Source organism: Nicotiana tabacum, chromosome 21, assembly GCF_000715075.1.
Source record: "Nicotiana tabacum cultivar K326 chromosome 21, ASM71507v2, whole genome shotgun sequence".
Taxonomy (NCBI): domain Eukaryota; kingdom Viridiplantae; phylum Streptophyta; class Magnoliopsida; order Solanales; family Solanaceae; genus Nicotiana; species Nicotiana tabacum.
In genome coordinates, this window is record NC_134100.1 from 82,837,764 (window position 1) to 82,854,575 (window position 16,812).

The 16,812-nt window shown below is 32.8% G+C and overlaps 1 long non-coding RNA gene across 1 annotated transcript; it reads left to right on the forward strand.

Annotated features, from left to right (window-relative positions):
• Nucleotides 1-12,968: 12,968 nt before the first annotated feature.
• Nucleotides 12,969-16,332, forward strand: LOC107791713 (uncharacterized). The gene is made up of 2 exons (XR_001649319.2): nt 12,969-14,597; nt 15,945-16,332. It is a non-coding gene; the product is annotated as an uncharacterized LOC107791713 (long non-coding RNA).
• The last annotated feature ends 480 nt before the right edge of the window (nt 16,333-16,812 follow it).

Consider the following 16,812-nt stretch of genomic DNA (forward strand, 5'->3'; position numbering starts at 1 on the left):
TTAGCTAAGGCACGTACAAAAAATACATTTAAAACTTAGTTTTGATTAAAAAAATATGGAAGCATTATATTGAGATGATATGAATTTAGACTTAGCAATTAGGACTTACTTTTTTCTTTGACTAATAGAAGGACTTAGAATTTGAAGTATACTCAAATTCGTTTGTCCACTTTTATTGTCTACATATTAAGAAATAAATCAAATGACAATCTTTTCAAAATGTGAAATTATATTAAACGGTAAAAAGATTGATCAATATTTTGGACAAAGAAATAAGAATAGAAAAATAACGTATATATATAATTAGAAGCAAATAAAAGTACTTTAGAAAAGAACCAAGGTAAAATAAGATAACGATCGAGCTAAAAATTTATAAAATTATTTATAATAATCGAGTTCGGATGCCTATATGATTATTTAGGCATGAATAGAATAAGGTTATAGTTTAGAAATTCCATTAAAATGAGTAAAATATAGGTAAAAAGTTTCTCAATTTTTTTAACACAATTCGTGTAATAAGTAACATACCATATACATGCAATACACCTAAGCAAGTGCTCAGGCAAAGTTGAACGATCTTTTTACCTTTCAATCAACGCTGCTTTCATGACTTTTTTTATACAATGAAGCAAGTAAGCGAACAAATTGAGGGAAAAACCACTAGAGTAAATCAAACTCCCAAATATTATCATTTTGGAACTTGTAAGTTTTTGTTAATTCTTACGTTATAATAGAAACACATCATTTGAAAATTATTTATGTTATTTTTAAAAATCTATTTTCTTTAACACGAGGGACACGCGCAACGCTACACTAAGACTAATTATTATAAAAGCGGGAAGTTCAAAAGTGAAAAGTTGAATTATCAAATTACCTTTCTATATGACTTATAATTTATTTAGAAAATTTAAAAAATACAACGCTACAAACATCACTATATTAGTGCTTCATACCCCTTCATTAATAGTCACAACCGTTCAAATTACAAAGCTAAAAGTAATAAATCATCACTTCCTTAATCTAATAAACAAATAAATCGTTACTAACCAAGGCTAAAGAAACAAATCATGACTTTTCATTCTTTTGATACTTTTCGATAAAAGTTAAATTACTGAAATACTCTTCTTAAAAATCTAATATTTATTAATAAAAAATTAATTTAATTTTAAGTGCCCTTTCTAAAAGGTTATGGCTTTTTAGTATGTAACTAAATATCCAAATTTGAACTCTGTTCATTCGTTGCTTTAATTAGTTGAAAAACAAAACGCTGCCTTTAATAAAAAAAATAATGTGTGTATATATATTTTTTCTTCAAAAACTTCTAAAGGTTTCCGATATTTTGTTGACATGCGGTGAGTGCACTGTAAGAATTCCTTTTCATTCGGATGGTTTTTCGTTTCGATAGTAAATAAATGACAAATGATAGTACTACGTCCATGAAAAATTTATAAATAGTAGTTACTAATAAGTAGTATGTCTTCTTTTAATAGGTCCTTTCGTAGACACATTTATCAACAATTGTTACAAAGATCCAAATATTCAAAAAGATCTTAGAATATAATTCAATATTTAGTTTAATTATTTTATTCTCAAATATTCAGTATATTATGCTTGAATTTTTATTAGTATCAACTTTTTAATTGCATTATGATTAATAGAATTATGTAAGCATAATTCGAATACATATTGAATCATGTTCACAAGAATGAGTGTTGATTAGACTAAGCATTAAGAAAAGAGATGCATTGGGTTTATATAGATTATTATTATGTATATAATTAGACCATCTTGCACTAACAAGCTACGTCGCTAGCAGATCAGAGGAGAAAATGTGTTAAAAGCAACGTGGATGAACTCTTTGGCTCTCAAATCTTTTCAATGGTGCATCCATATATTAATGGTCAAAGATATGACTATAAAGTGCATAGCAAAAACAACTGCACCGAAGCAATGGATTACGAGGAAGAAAGTGATAAAATCAGGTTATACTACCTTTACATTACAATTATCAATCATCTATGAGTTATACAATTTAATGTTTATAAACATTAGGATAATGGTCATGATCTCATAATTATTGTGTTTTACTTATGCATGATATGGTTTGGAATATTATTTTTACACATGAATAAAACTTACAATAATACATTATAATTATCTTGGGATATAAAAATAATATATTTTAAGTACTTTATACATGGATTGTATATATATCTAAAAATTATTATAACATTGAGACAGAGATACTTTGATTGGGCATAAAATGTTAATGATTTGGGCATTCCAATTGCTAACAATATGATTTAGGTTGTCCAGGCACTTAAAAAATTTAAAGTACGGGATATTAGGGTTATGATTAAAATTCAATATTGAAGTTACTGGTTAATATTATTTTGAAGAAGTAGAAGAAAAACAAGATTCATGAAAATCTAAAATATATTATTTGTTTTGTACATTTCTTCATGGCACTAAAGTTTTCTCAATTATAGCTTAAAATAGAGAGATAGAGCTGTTGTGGGACACTCTGAATGAGATTTTCTATACATGTAACAAAGAGAGAGGCCACTTTCAATGAATTTAATAGAAAATCCTAATATTCTTGTTAAAACATGATAGAGTACAAGTCTCATATGCCTCCATTACAGAACAACAAGAATTTAGGTACAATATGAAAAAGAATCTTTCATTCCAAAGCTTTAATGTTTGGTTAGCTACCTTTAGTTATGTATTATACAAATATTCAACATCTTCCTTCCATTATTTTGATCCAATATATTAATTATTATATAATAAGTGGGCAAATATCATATAGTATATAATAATAATTATAAATATTATTTAATTATGATAAAAATACTGATAAAGAAGGTGTATTTTCTAAGGGTTGCGATGCTTCTATTTGTAACCAATTTTTAAAATTTTCCTTTAACCGTTGGCTCCCTTTAAAATCAAGAGATACGTTTATATAAAAGCTTTTTCCTCTATTAAGCCGATAGTAAAAAAAGTCATTCTTCTGAGCTAATATTCTGTCAAATTCTTCTTCGTCATTCCTTCTAACGTTGAAAATATATTGACATTTCCGTTTTCTTCAATCTTATATTCCAACTTCTAATTTCTGTTAATTGGGTTGGGTTTTGTATTAGAAGAAATTTTAAAATACAACTTTAATTTTTGAGTTTGCACTGTTCTTGAGAGTAGAATTTTTATTTAACAATTTACACCATGTGGAAAAATTTCAATCCTAAAAAATAGTAGCGCACATCATTTTGTATTTTTTTTTAAAAACAAAAATCTCTTGCATCATTTCACATATATATTCAATAATTTTTACATTGATGTTCGGTCAAAAATGCATATATTTGACTATTATTGCCTCACATTCTAGTACTTTTAATCGTCTTTTGAGTATCAATTATATTGTGTAAATAATAATGCAGTTTTGGAGTTGGAGCGTATTGGACCTCATTCTAAACACTTTTCAACATTGTGTTTGGTTGGTGACATGGGAATTAATCCATTCGAGCATATGGAGGAGTCAATAGATGAGGAACAAAGTGCTTATATCCTAAAATTTGCCATACCAAAGAGACAAAACGACATCTCTCACTTAAAGGTCAAGAAGTGTAAGATGCGATATTGTTTACTTGGTTCTTTTGTATTTACACCACCGCCCTAGGAACGTGATAGAAAAATTGATGCGAAATTGGGGGCGCAATTCATATCATCAAAGTGGAAGGGAAAGTGGTGAAAGTGATGGCACCGTGTCGCGACATTAAATCAAGCGCTTGTTGGGAGGCAAACCAATTCTATTTTTTTGTTGTTGTTTTTCTTCTTTTTTTTTTGTGTGTGTAATCGGTGTAGTGTTATTTTTGTGTTTTGTAGGAGTAGGGGCATGGAGTCAAAGCCAATAGGCATGTGCAAAAGCGAGCAGATGGTTGAAACTAAGTGTGAGGTACCCGCACAAAGAATCATACCTGGGTAAAGTGTGAGCATCTCGTGAGCTGCTAATACTTCGGCCTTTGGCCTACCAGGGAGTCACTTTTACCTCTTGTTATTTTCAGTGTGCATTGAGGATATTGCACAATTTTAAGTATGGGTGAGAAAATTGTCTGGGTGATTTTCTGTGTTATCCTAACTTAGTTGTAAAAACAATTTTCTCTTAATGTAGTAGTTTGTGTTTTTTTTTTTAAACATATAAAAACGAAAAATAAAAAAATTAAAAAGCAGAAATTTTGGACTTTTATCAACGATGGATTTTGTGGACAACTTTCTTGAGGGATTAAAGTCCAATAATTTAAAAAAAATCCAAATAGATTTTCTTTTTGTTTCTAGTTAATTTTGGGTAGGTAATAATCCCCTTTGATTTTTCTTTTTGCATCGGTTCTTTTCCAATAGATGTAACTTGAACCGGGTAAACTTTTTTATTTTTAGGATTAGATATTTTTTAGGAGAAGAAAAAAAGGGAGACGACAAAAACTTTTATTACCTGTTTGATACTAGCATATTTTGGCCCGAGCTTGAGTAGTACTTTCCTCTAAGTGCTTGAGTAATGAATAAAATAACAGACTTTCCGACACCTTTGCTCAGGGTTGTGACTCTGTATATAACTTATTCTTATTTTATCGTTCGCTATGATCATGTCTGTCTTAGAGTACAATTGATCCATCTTGATTGATACTAGTGCCATGTGTGGTGAAAATTTCTTACATATATTCCATGTAATGCATCTTAGTCTAGAACTTGTCATGCACGTTATTGAAGTAAAATAAAAGTGTTGCTCTATTTAGAAGATGATAATAGGCTTTCTTTGATATATCTTATGAATTTTAGCCTCTTTAGATATCGTACCACTAGTTAGCCCGTTGAGCCTGTAACCTTTTGTTTGGAAGCCGTATTTTTGTCTTGATCCTTTTGTTGAATCCCTAGTTTTTGCACCCTGCTTCCTTGAGCATGGTTGCATAAACTATGATATAAATTGATAAATTTGAAGAAAGGGATGGTTAAGTGAAAAAAGGTGACCAACGATAGCTGAAAAGTGATGAAAAGACCCTCTTGACAAGAATGTGACATGAAAAAAAAACAAGAGAATGAAAAAAAAAAATTGCTTTGAAAAAAAAAATTAAACGTTCTTGATATGGGGGAAATACCTGTGAAACAATCGATGAAGAGAGGGCTGAAAAATAAAATTAAGAGATGAAAATAATGGGTGATTAAGTCTAAAAGTGCAAAGTGTTTAGAGAAGAAGTCATTATTATATAGTTCTCCTACTCGTCCCCTAGCCAACATTACAACCACTCAAAGTCCTATTTGATTCTATTCGAGCATACTTAATTAGTAGAGATGTACATAATGGGCAAGCCTATTGTTCTTTGTGCATACATGTGAATTATTTGTGAGTGCGAGAGTTATTCTTTGATGCTAAGTCCTTAAATTATATTCATTCTTTGATTTGAGTGTATGAGCTATTTATTCTTGTGAGGGCACTCGTTTCATGATATATAAGTGATGTTATTAGCTTTATTTGAAAGAGTAGGTGAGCGAGCTTAAATTTGGTGAGTTATAGTCCCTCTATGAGGTTACGAGGTTAGAAGTTTGTTGTTTGTTTGTGACTTGTATATCTTGCACGATGATTAGGAAGTGTATATCTGATGGTTTGAGTTGCTATAGAGCCTAATTGTTAGTATCAACCGAAGTCGTGGTGTTTCTAAGCTTGATTTATTGAGAGTGATTTTAATGCTTACTCGAGGAGATCTCGAGTCTAAGTATGAGATGTTGATATTCGGCCAAAAATGCATATATTTAACCATTATTTCCTCACATTCTAGTACTTTTAATCGTCTTTTGAGCATCAATTATATGTTTGTGCTTAATATTATGTTTTAATTGTGTAGGAATAAAGCAGTGTGAAGATGAAGAGATTTGGAGCAAAATTGAATAAAAAGCGGAAGGAAAAAAAAAGAAAGAAAGATAAAACAATTTAAAAGGATGAGATGGGGAGGGGGGGGGGGAGGGGGGACACCTTTGAGTTTTGTCCCTCCAAGTGGAAGACAAGAAAGGAAGAGATGAAAAGCAAAGCAAATATTGAAAGGAATTGGCGTGAAACATTCTGCCTCCAGCGCCGCGGCTAGTCTGGACGTTGGGGGCGGGAACTTTTCCTATTTCGTTTGGGACAAGGTTATTTCGGCCCTATACGGTCCCAACTCGTATAAAAGGGGTTCTAAACCTAATTTGAAGAATATCAAATATACTTTGAAGGAAAATTCACTTAGGGGAACACACACCACGCTTGGAGGGGGCTTCTAACTAGTTTTTCTTCTCTTCCCTTCTTTTAATCTTATAGTTTATTAGTTATAGAGTTTTGGGTGCTGCATGAACGTTGTAGTTTGAAGCTTGAATTGTTCTTATTATTTTACCATATTGGTTTATTTATTCAATCTTGCACTTAATTATTTGATTGCTTGATCACCAATTGAATACTATCCACGAATCTAGGATTGAACTCGGGAGATGAAATTATAGATTGCATATAAGATTGAATAGAGCAAGATCCTAACTCTGAGTGGGGGGCGAATTTAAGGTTAGGATAGGAATATACCTAATCGCTTTGCTTGGTTACTACACAGGAATTATTAATGCGTTCTTGTTAATTCTAATTCCATGAGAATATATGTGTTAGATTAGCTTGAATATGTGAGTAGTACTTCGGGAGAAGGCTACGAGCAATATTAACCAAGTCAACCAATAAACCAGATAAATTAATTAGACGATTTAGGTAAAAAACTCAACGGGATTGTTAGCTAACCCATAGCTCTAGAATATTTTCTCTCATTGAATTCATCTCTAAGATTGCAGACTTGTTTCCTTTAATTTCATAGTTTACTATTCTAGATTAATTTTAGTTAAATATTTATACTTTAGAAGATCGCTTGAGTAGATTAATTGTCTTAGTTTAATTTAGTTGATAGTTAATCACAAGTCCCCGAGAGTACGATATTTGTACTTACAATCCTATATGTGATGACCTAAAATATCATCTTTAAATTTAATAAGTAATATTGTGTTCTAAGACCTCAAAAAATACCATGTATCATTCCTCGACTTGCGTACGCAGCCCGTACAATTTTCTGAAAAGTTTTTGTGTGAAAAATAGATTAAAATGTGAAATAGAGCTTTAAAAACTCAATTGAGTTGACTTTAGTCAATATTTTGAGCAAACAGACTCGGATTAGTATTTTGACAATTCTGATAGGTCCGTATTGTGATTTGGGACTTGGGCGTATGCCCGAAATCGAATTCCGAGGTCCCTAGCCCGAGATATGGAATTTTGATAAAATATTAAAAGCTTGAAAGCTTAATGACTTTTAAGAAATTACTGATGTTGGATTTATTGACCTCGGGTTCGTATTTTGGTTCTAGAGCGCGGTATAGGGCCACTATAATATTTATGATCTGTGTGCCGAATTTGGTGAGAATCAGAGTTGATTTGACATGAGTCGGACATCCGGTTGTAAAAATATAAGTTTTAAAGTTTTCTTGGAAATTTTCTTTGATTTGGTGTCCGATTCGTAGTTCTAGGTGTTAGGCGATTTGATTGCGCGAGCAAGTTCGTATGATATTTTTAGACTTGTGTGCATGTTTGATTTGGAGCCCTGAGGGCTCGGGTGAGTTTCGGATAGGCCACAAGATGTTTTGAACTTAGAAAAACTGTTTTTTCTGCAACTTTAGGCTTCTGGTATTTCCTTCATCGCGTTCGCGAATGTACTCTCGCGAACGCAAAGAGCAAACTGGGCTGGTTGAATTTTCCTTCTCCGCGAACGTGAAGGTTGGGCCGCGAACGCGAAGCTATGGGGACTTTACCCTTCGCGAATGCGACCAGCTCAACGCGAACGCGAAGCTTTAGAGGTCCAGGGGAGGGGTCAGTTGCCCTTCTACGCGAACGCGAGCACTGACACGCGAACACGAAGGCCAAGGGGAAAAAGCCTTCGCGAACGCGAAGGAGGACTCGCGAACGCGAAAGCCACGGACTGCTACTCATCGCGAATGCGACAGGACCTTCGCGAACGCGAAGAAGGCCTGACGCCTGTGACTTAAAACAGAACCAAAACGGGATTTTTTCCATTTTTCACAAAACCTCAATTAGAACTCGGCTTAGGGGCGATTTAAAGGAGTTTTTCACGATTTCGAATTGGGTAAGTGTTCTTTATCATATAGTGATTATATTTGATAAATCTAAGTCTATATTCATCATTTATTTCAGATTTAGATGGAAGAAATTGGAATTTTTATAAAATCTTCCAAAAACGAAAAGTTAAGATTTGAAGGTCCATTTGATATCGCAATTGGACAATTTTTGTATGGTTGAATTCGTATCGGAACGGGTATTCGAATTTTGCGAGTTTTTCCGGGATTTGAAACGTAGGGTCCCAATGTCGAATATTTTAATGAATTTTGGCTTTTTATCCAAAAAATTAGTAAATTCATATGGAATTAATTCCTATTATTCGTATTGAATATATCAAATTGTTTGTGAATAGATTTGAAACTTTTGGAGACAAATTTAAAAGGAAAAGCTGTGGTTGAGTAATTGATTGAAATTTACAAAGCGATGTAAGTGTCGTGGTTAACCTTGACTTGAGGGAATAGAACCCTTAAATTATTTGTTATGTGAATAGAATGTGAATGACGTATAGGCAAGGTGACGAGTGTCTATACGTCGTCAAATTAATTATTTGCCTGTTTACTTGAAAAATCATAAATTATTTTTAAAATCATAAATTAATTATTACAATAATTGTTTCTCTCCTATTCTTTGTCAAATATTAATTCTTAAATTCCTACATTAATTGTTACATGCTATTTGAATTATGTGCCTTAATTGTTATTTGACATTTAGCATATTAATTATTAAATTGTATATTTTCTTTCAGATTTCCATAATAATTTGCTATTTGTCTTTGTTTGTTTCATAATTAAACCATAATTATTGTACGCTTGTTATCTTATAATTTTATATTAGTTGTTGCATTTATTGGGAAAATTTTTTCTATAAGAATTGGTAAATGAATATGTTAGAGGAGCGGGTTGCACGCCGCAACAAAATTGATTATAATGAATATATTGGAGGATCCGGTTGCACACCGCAACAGACTTATTAAAAGTCTATATTGGAGGATCAGGTTGCACGCCGCAACAGACTTATTAAAAGTCTATATTAGAGGATCGGGGTTGCACGTCGCAACAGACTTATTAAAAGTCTATATTGGAGGATCGGGTTGCACGTCGCAACAGACTTATTAAAAGTCCATATTGGAGGATCGGGTTGCACACCGCAACAAACTTATTTAAAAGGCAACATACATATATATATTGGGGGATCGAGTTGCACGCCGCAACAGACTTGATTAAAAATGAATATATTGTGAGAGCGGGTTGCACGCTGCAACAGAATTGATGGAAATGACAACTGGTTATGACTGCTGAGTTGGCTTCAATTATTATAAATGAATTACCTGATTTATTTCTATTATTATTTTTGTTACTAATATTGCGTACAGGTAATGTAAGTGACCCACCTTAGCCTCGTCACTACTTCGTCGAGGTTGGGCTCAGCACTTACCAGCACATGGGGTCGGTTGTACTGATACTACACTTTGCACTTCTTGTGCAGATTTTGGAGTTGGTCCCGACGGCGTACCATAGACTTACTCGGATTTCAGCTACTCAGAGGAGACTTGAGGTATAGCTGCACAACGTTCATAGTTCTGAAGTCCCCATCTATTTTACTCTAGCTGTGTGTTTATTTTCAGACAACTTTATTTTATTTCAGACCTTTATTTGTATAATTCTAGAAGCTCGTGCACTTGTGACATCAATTCTGGGATGGTATTTAGACACCATTATTTTTATGGATTATTCACTATATTTTAAACTTTGCTTCCGCATTTGTTTATTTGATTATTAATAAATTAAAGATTGTTTAAAAATTGGTTTAAAAATGGATAATATTATTCTAACGTTGGCTTGCCTAGCAAGTGAAATGTTAGGCGCCATCACGGTTCGAAGGTGGTAATTTCAGATCGTGACAATATATTACTTGTCGACTACGTATACTTGCATGTGTGTTTAGGAGTAACAGACCTCGACAAACAAGTCAACATAACATGATTCATATTGATTATTTATATAACCTTGTACTTTATTCTTTCATGTCTAATCGTTTACTTAAAGCTTTATCTTAATAATTTTGATATTATTTTATAAAATTATATAATACATACATGTGTAAGGAGAAACTAGTATATATTAGGGGTGTACGGTGGTTTGCTCCGGATTTTCTAATTACCACTTACGTGTTTATATTACATGGCTTTTACTCCTATTTTTATCGTTCTATAGAGTTCTTTCATCTGCTTTCCTTCAATAAGCCCTTTGTCTTCCATGTTTTTTTTCTTCAATCCGATCAGAGAGTCCCAAAAGTACCATCGCGATCTTCTTCTGCGTCTTCCTCTTCGATTCTATTTTGAAATTATTTCTTTTGTGATTGTTATTTTCGTCCTCTTTGTTCTATTTTTCCTTTTCCCCTTTTATTTTATGTGTTAATGCTTGATTTGATTTGTTCTGCATATTTTGTTGTTGTATCTATGTATTTGATTGTAAAATCGAGTTTTGCATTTTTTGGTATCTTCAAAACCTAGCAAAGCAGAGAGGGCGGTAAGATAATCGCTTGGGTTATCATGGAATCATTCAAATAGAGATTCCAACATGATATACTAATTTTATTTTCCTGCTCGTGGTCTCAGTTGGTTTATCAGCTTTCTGTTACTGTGCCTAATTTCTTTTATAATTCAATTCAAAGAGTTAACTGTAATTCACTTTACAATTTATGGTAAAATGTAATTTATGATGATGTTGCTGAATTAGCACAAAAGATAAGTTCTCTCCCATAATTACGGTGTTACAATTAATGCCCCGAAGTATTATCGCACAGTAAAACTTGGAATCTTCTCTTCTTACTATCCCCCTATGCATTCTTTTTATTGTGCTTCAGAATTTTATTTCTGATAACTTGGGTTGAAAGAGGGAGACTGGAATTCGATATCATACTGAATTCTCAGATGTTTGCTCCGCTATTGTTGTATTGGATTCTCAGGTTGAATTTCCTATCTTTCTTTACTTAGGAACGTGCATAAAACTGTAAAACATTGATTATGAAATCACATGTTTATTCACCTTGTCCTTTTCTTTTCTTTACTCAACTTTGATTCTCACTCAAAACTTTGAATATTTTCCCTCTTATTTTGTTAATATTTTGGTTGTATTGTCGCGTCCACTCAGCTTTTGATTACAGATTTATGGTTCCTTTAATTGTCCAGTAATTCTCATGAATCATAGTTTGAAATTTTGTGACACCTATAAGATTTCAAATACAGATATCTATTTTTCAACTCAGTATGGAACTACTATGAGTTATAATTTGAAATTCAATAATAGCTGTATTAATAATGTGATCTTGGTTTTGTTTGGGGGAGATAAGATCTGTAACCACACTGTACTTTTATTGTCATTGAAGTGTCCAAAAGTATATATGAAAAACATGTTTGATAATGTAGCTTTCTGTGCAGAGAGTGTGACTGCTCTTAAGTTGAACATTAGAAAAGTATCAAGCTGCATATGCAAGATCCTAAGTATCCAATTATTGCCAACTACAAAATTCCTTGGAGGATGATCGTCTCTTCATGTGCTTGATGGGGATGTAAATCCATGATATCTAATTCATCTGCTCTTCATGTGTATCCCTCCAACAAAAAAATACTATTAGAATATGCCCATGCCATCATTCTACTTACAGCTCTCAAATATGGCTAAGTTCACTTTTTTCATTCTATATCATTTCATTATTATAATTTATCTAACTCATACTAAGTTGTTATTCTTTGAATTATTTTATGAAAATAACAACTCCTACCCTCGAATTTGTTTGTGCAGGTTTTGCTTCCATTAGAAACATACCAGGTAACATTTAGACGCTAAGCTCACTTCAACCTTGTATAAGTGTGTATAACACAAGTTATGAACACTAACACTAAAAAATACCTTATATCCAGCATTGCCTTCATTTCAACACCAAAATCTCCAACACACACACAAAAAAAGAATAAAATATCAGAACTAGCATCGAATCTGGTCGAATCTTTTCTCCGGTGATGTCTCTCTCCTTCCTTGCAGATCCAATTGGATCGGCCGGATCTAGAGTCAGATTTAAAGTCAAACTCAAGGATTTTAGAAGAAAAAGAACATCTATTATGAGCACGTAATTTTTGCCCCTGCACAAAACTACTCCTAAAATGCCAAATACATAGCTTTTAAATTATTTTGTTTGATTTTATATATCTTTGTTTGCATTTCATGGAATTTGGTTGTATTTGCTTAATTCGAAATAGTGTTAAATCATAATATTGTCAAAAAATGTCATTTTATTCATTGCATTTTTAGATTTTAATTGCATTTTTTAGGATTTAATTACATTATTAAACGCATGATTAAAATACATAAAATCACAAATAAACGTTAGTCATCTTCGCTTTTGTTTTTGAATTTTAGGTTCAATTAAATTAGTTAATTAGCCAATCATTAGATAAAATAGATAACTAGATTAGTTATGCAAAATTAGGTCTAAATTAGAATTTCAAATAGCTGGTTTTGAAAAATCTGATAAGAGAAGCTTCACATTCGAACGTAAAAATTGCATGGGGCGCCATATTTGGTCGCCCCTTTTTAACTTATACCCGTTTTGTTTTTCCGTTTGCATCCATACCTATTTTTTGTTAAAAGTATTTTAAAAAGACGATTTTGCCCTTCTTTAATAAAAGACTATTGACAAATTGCAGGAAAAAAACGTAAGCATGTTTAGGCTGATGTTTTAGAAAATAAACTAAAAAACTTCAGCTTGTTTAGACTGAAATTTCAGATAAAACTCAAGACAAAACTGTAGACTGAGTTACAAAACTTCAGCATGTTTTGGTATGAAGTTTTAACAAATAAAACTAAATAATTTCAGCATGCATTAGCAAAAACTCTTTAGAAAATTACATACTGCAAGACAGAAACTTAAGCATGTTTAGTCTGAAATTTTAGCAAATGAACTAAAAAACTTTAGCATGTTTAGTCTAGAGTTTTAGCAAATGAACTAAATAACTTAAGCATGTTTAGTCTGAAATTTTAGCAAATGAACTAAATAACTTCAACATGCATTAGCAAAAACTCATTAGAAAATCACATACTACAAGACATAAACTTAAGCATGTTTAGTGTGAAGTTTTAGCAAATGAACTAAATAACTTAAGCATGTTTAGTCTGAAATTTTAGCAAATGAACTAAATAACTTAAGCATGTTTAGTCTGAAATTTTAGCAAATGAACTAAATAACTTAAGCATGTTTAGTCTGCAGTTTTAGCAAATGAACTAAATAACTTAAGCATGTTTAGTCTGAAATTTTAGCAAATGAACTAAATAACTTCAACATGTTTAGAGTGAAGTTTCAGATAAAATTAATGGCAAAACTATAGACTGCAGAATAAATAACTTCAGCATGCATTAGCATGAAGTTTTAGCTTCAATGTGAAACAACTTCATGCTATATTAGCATGAAGTTTTAGCTTCAACATGAAACAACTTCATGCTATATTAGCATGAAGTTTTAGCTTCAAGGTGAAACAACTTCATGCAAGTGTGATTCTGAAGATGAATCTAGACAAGTTTTTAATTTTTTTATAAAGTTGCTGAGAGGAGAGGAGAAGATCGTTTTATATCTTTTGTCAGGGGTATAATTGTCATATTATTACAGATTTTTTGTGAGATGGCTACCAAATCAATAATTTTAAAAAATAGGGTTACAAGTTAAAAGGTGGCACAAATATAGGGTACGACTGCAAATCCCCCATTCGAACTGGGCCAAGCAAATCGGACGGCCCAGTTACCTTAATTCGGTTCATGCCCGTCCAAGCCCACACATTCATCCGGTCCAAATATCCCCCATATGCCAAACGACACAAGGATCAAGCTTAATCTCGGTCGTCCGTTGTTGTTTGATCCAACGGGAGATAACTGGCCATTCGTTCTCTTGAAAGTGTCGGAACAGCCCTTACCCCTACCCAAGTCCTCTCTCTCATACCTTATTTCCTCTCCACCCTTCCCCGCCGCGTACCGTCCGTCGGAAATCGTGGTAGCGGCGGGCCACCTCCAAACCACCCCAAACCGTACAATCCCCAGCCCCTCCTCGGTCCAAATCCACCACCAGTTTCCCTCAAATCCGTCTCAAACAATTCGTTTAGTAGATGTAAGAAATCACAAACCTGAATTCATCCCCTTTTCCATTTTTCCTCACATCTCGGACTATTTGGGGTTAATACCAACATCAATAGACTACTCTCAATGAGAGCTATCGATTGATGGTAAGTTTATCTTGTTTCATGACCATCGGAATCTAGTCAAACTCTGGTTGACCGGCCAGTTCCCACCCATATCGCCATGGTGTCATTTTCTCAGGCTTAGCAAGGGATATTATTGCATGTAGCACTGGCCGGTGTAAAGCAACTATGGTTAGTGCTTGTGTAACAATTCCTCCATGTTGCTGGAATTCTTTTATCGATCCATTTTGAGTTCCAGCATGTATATTCTGTTCCTTTTTCTTTTACTTCTTCTATGTTTTTCCCTCATTCCCTTTCTTCTTTCTACTTGTTTGTCTCCAGTCATCTCTGCTTAATTTAGCAGGAGCAAATAATTGATCATTTGATTCATATCTGTTTTGAGTGTGATTAACTGTTAGCTATTGAATTTTCGATTGTTGTTTAAGTAGTCACATGATTAGGTATCACTGAAATAATATTTAATTGCTTTAATTCCTTGTTAAATCGACAATTTCTTTTGTTTTAGTGTTTGTATAACAATATTATTCTTGAGGATCAATTAGTGAGTCACGAGCTTTCTAGGATTTGATTAGCCTACTTTGGACTTAGGAGTGTAGTTTGTTTTAAGAATGAAGCCAGGTTCAGGCTCACATGATTTCTATAGAGTTGAAAGGTAAAAAGAGAAGTGAAAGAAGGTCTGTAGTTTTGAGAGTAGAAAGTAACGGAGGTAAAAAAGGTATTAAGGGGATTAGACTTAGAGAATCTTTATAACTAACCACTAGGAAGCTTCTAGGAAAGAAAAACCAGCAGGGGTCTGCTGAGGAGGGACTTGAAGAGTAAAAACAGAAAAGAAAAAAGGATTAAAAAGAATAGAAATTTTTTGAAGAGCAGCTTTGAAAATCAGCTTAAATAGATGACCATCCTCGCACTATAGGCATTCATACTCATTCACAATCTGGAGATTCACTCACACACATTCACCTAGCTGAAACAACTTTCAAAAGTTCAAAAAAGGGCTCAAAAACCAGATATGAAAAGCCAAAAAAGGGCTAAAAACAGAAGATAATTAGCTTTCAAAAGAGATTTCTCAAGTTGTTTCCACTGCTGTTGTTTGTTCTATACTTTCTGGTTTTAGAAAACAATTCAGACTCAAATCACTGTCCAATTATGCTGTTTATTGCTGGATCTGTGTTGCAGAGCTTCAACTACCTGATCTCCTTACCTTTATTTGGTTTTTCTCAGCTGTAATTCATCACATTAGGTATTCCTTTAATCTGTGCTATATACATAATGTTCATAGAATTTTGAATGCTTTGTTTGATTGTAATGATGTGTTTAATTCCAATATGAAATTTAATTAATCCTTTAGTGCACGAGTCTAACTATTTCGGTATGATTTTAATATACGTCATGAAAAACATTGAGTGTTCAATATGATTCAGAATTTGTTAACATGCATAATCTATGTGTGAAATTATGTAATCAACTTATAATATGGAGGTTGTTTGTGACTTATAATGGGTTAATCTGATATGTCAGGTGGTTGGCAATAATAGCCCCCTGGCTATTTGTTGCAAAACCATGAGCAAGCCTGAAGAAACGAGTGGCCAGTGGACAGAAATGCTCCATGTGAACTATCCATATGTAATTCAGCTATGATAAACAATTTCATGTAGTTCATGTATTGTATTTTAAAATTAAAGGATTATAGAGTTATGGTTTGGAATCTAGTACGATTATTGGCTAATTTAGTTTAACCTAATACACAATGGGTCATACTTGCATTAATGGCCCAATAAGGGGTTAATTAGGTAAGTCTGATCTTCGGAGGATATTGGGCCTTGAAGTTAGCCCATTTGAACAGGCCTGAACTAAGAATGTAATTTTCGTCATTTGCTATGTTCGTTAGATCGTGTAATTCCTTGTAGTGTTTCTTGTTCCCTATCAAATCGTCTTATTTGACTACTGAAAAATGAATGTGTTGATTGATAATTTAAGAGCCCGTTTGGACATAAAAAAAAATTCTTTCTTTTTTTCCAAAAACAAAATTCACTTTTTTTCGAAATCAGCATTTGTTCATAAAATTTTCAATGAATTTTTTTAAAAATTTGAAAAACTTCAAAAATTATTTTTCAAAAATTTCATTCAAATTGCTCACAAAACATAAAAAATAACCCAAACTGCAATTTATGTCCAAACACAACTCTAAATTTTAAATACCATTTTCACTTGAAAAAGTTTTTCACCATTTTTTTGCAATTTTACAATTATTATGTTCAAACGCCTACTATCCATCCCCAGACTCTTATCGGCCTTAAGGCCATCAAGTTAAACCTGGACAACTTCACATAAACTAGTTCCTAGTTAAAATTCATAACCAAATAACCTTTCAATTAATTTATGGGCT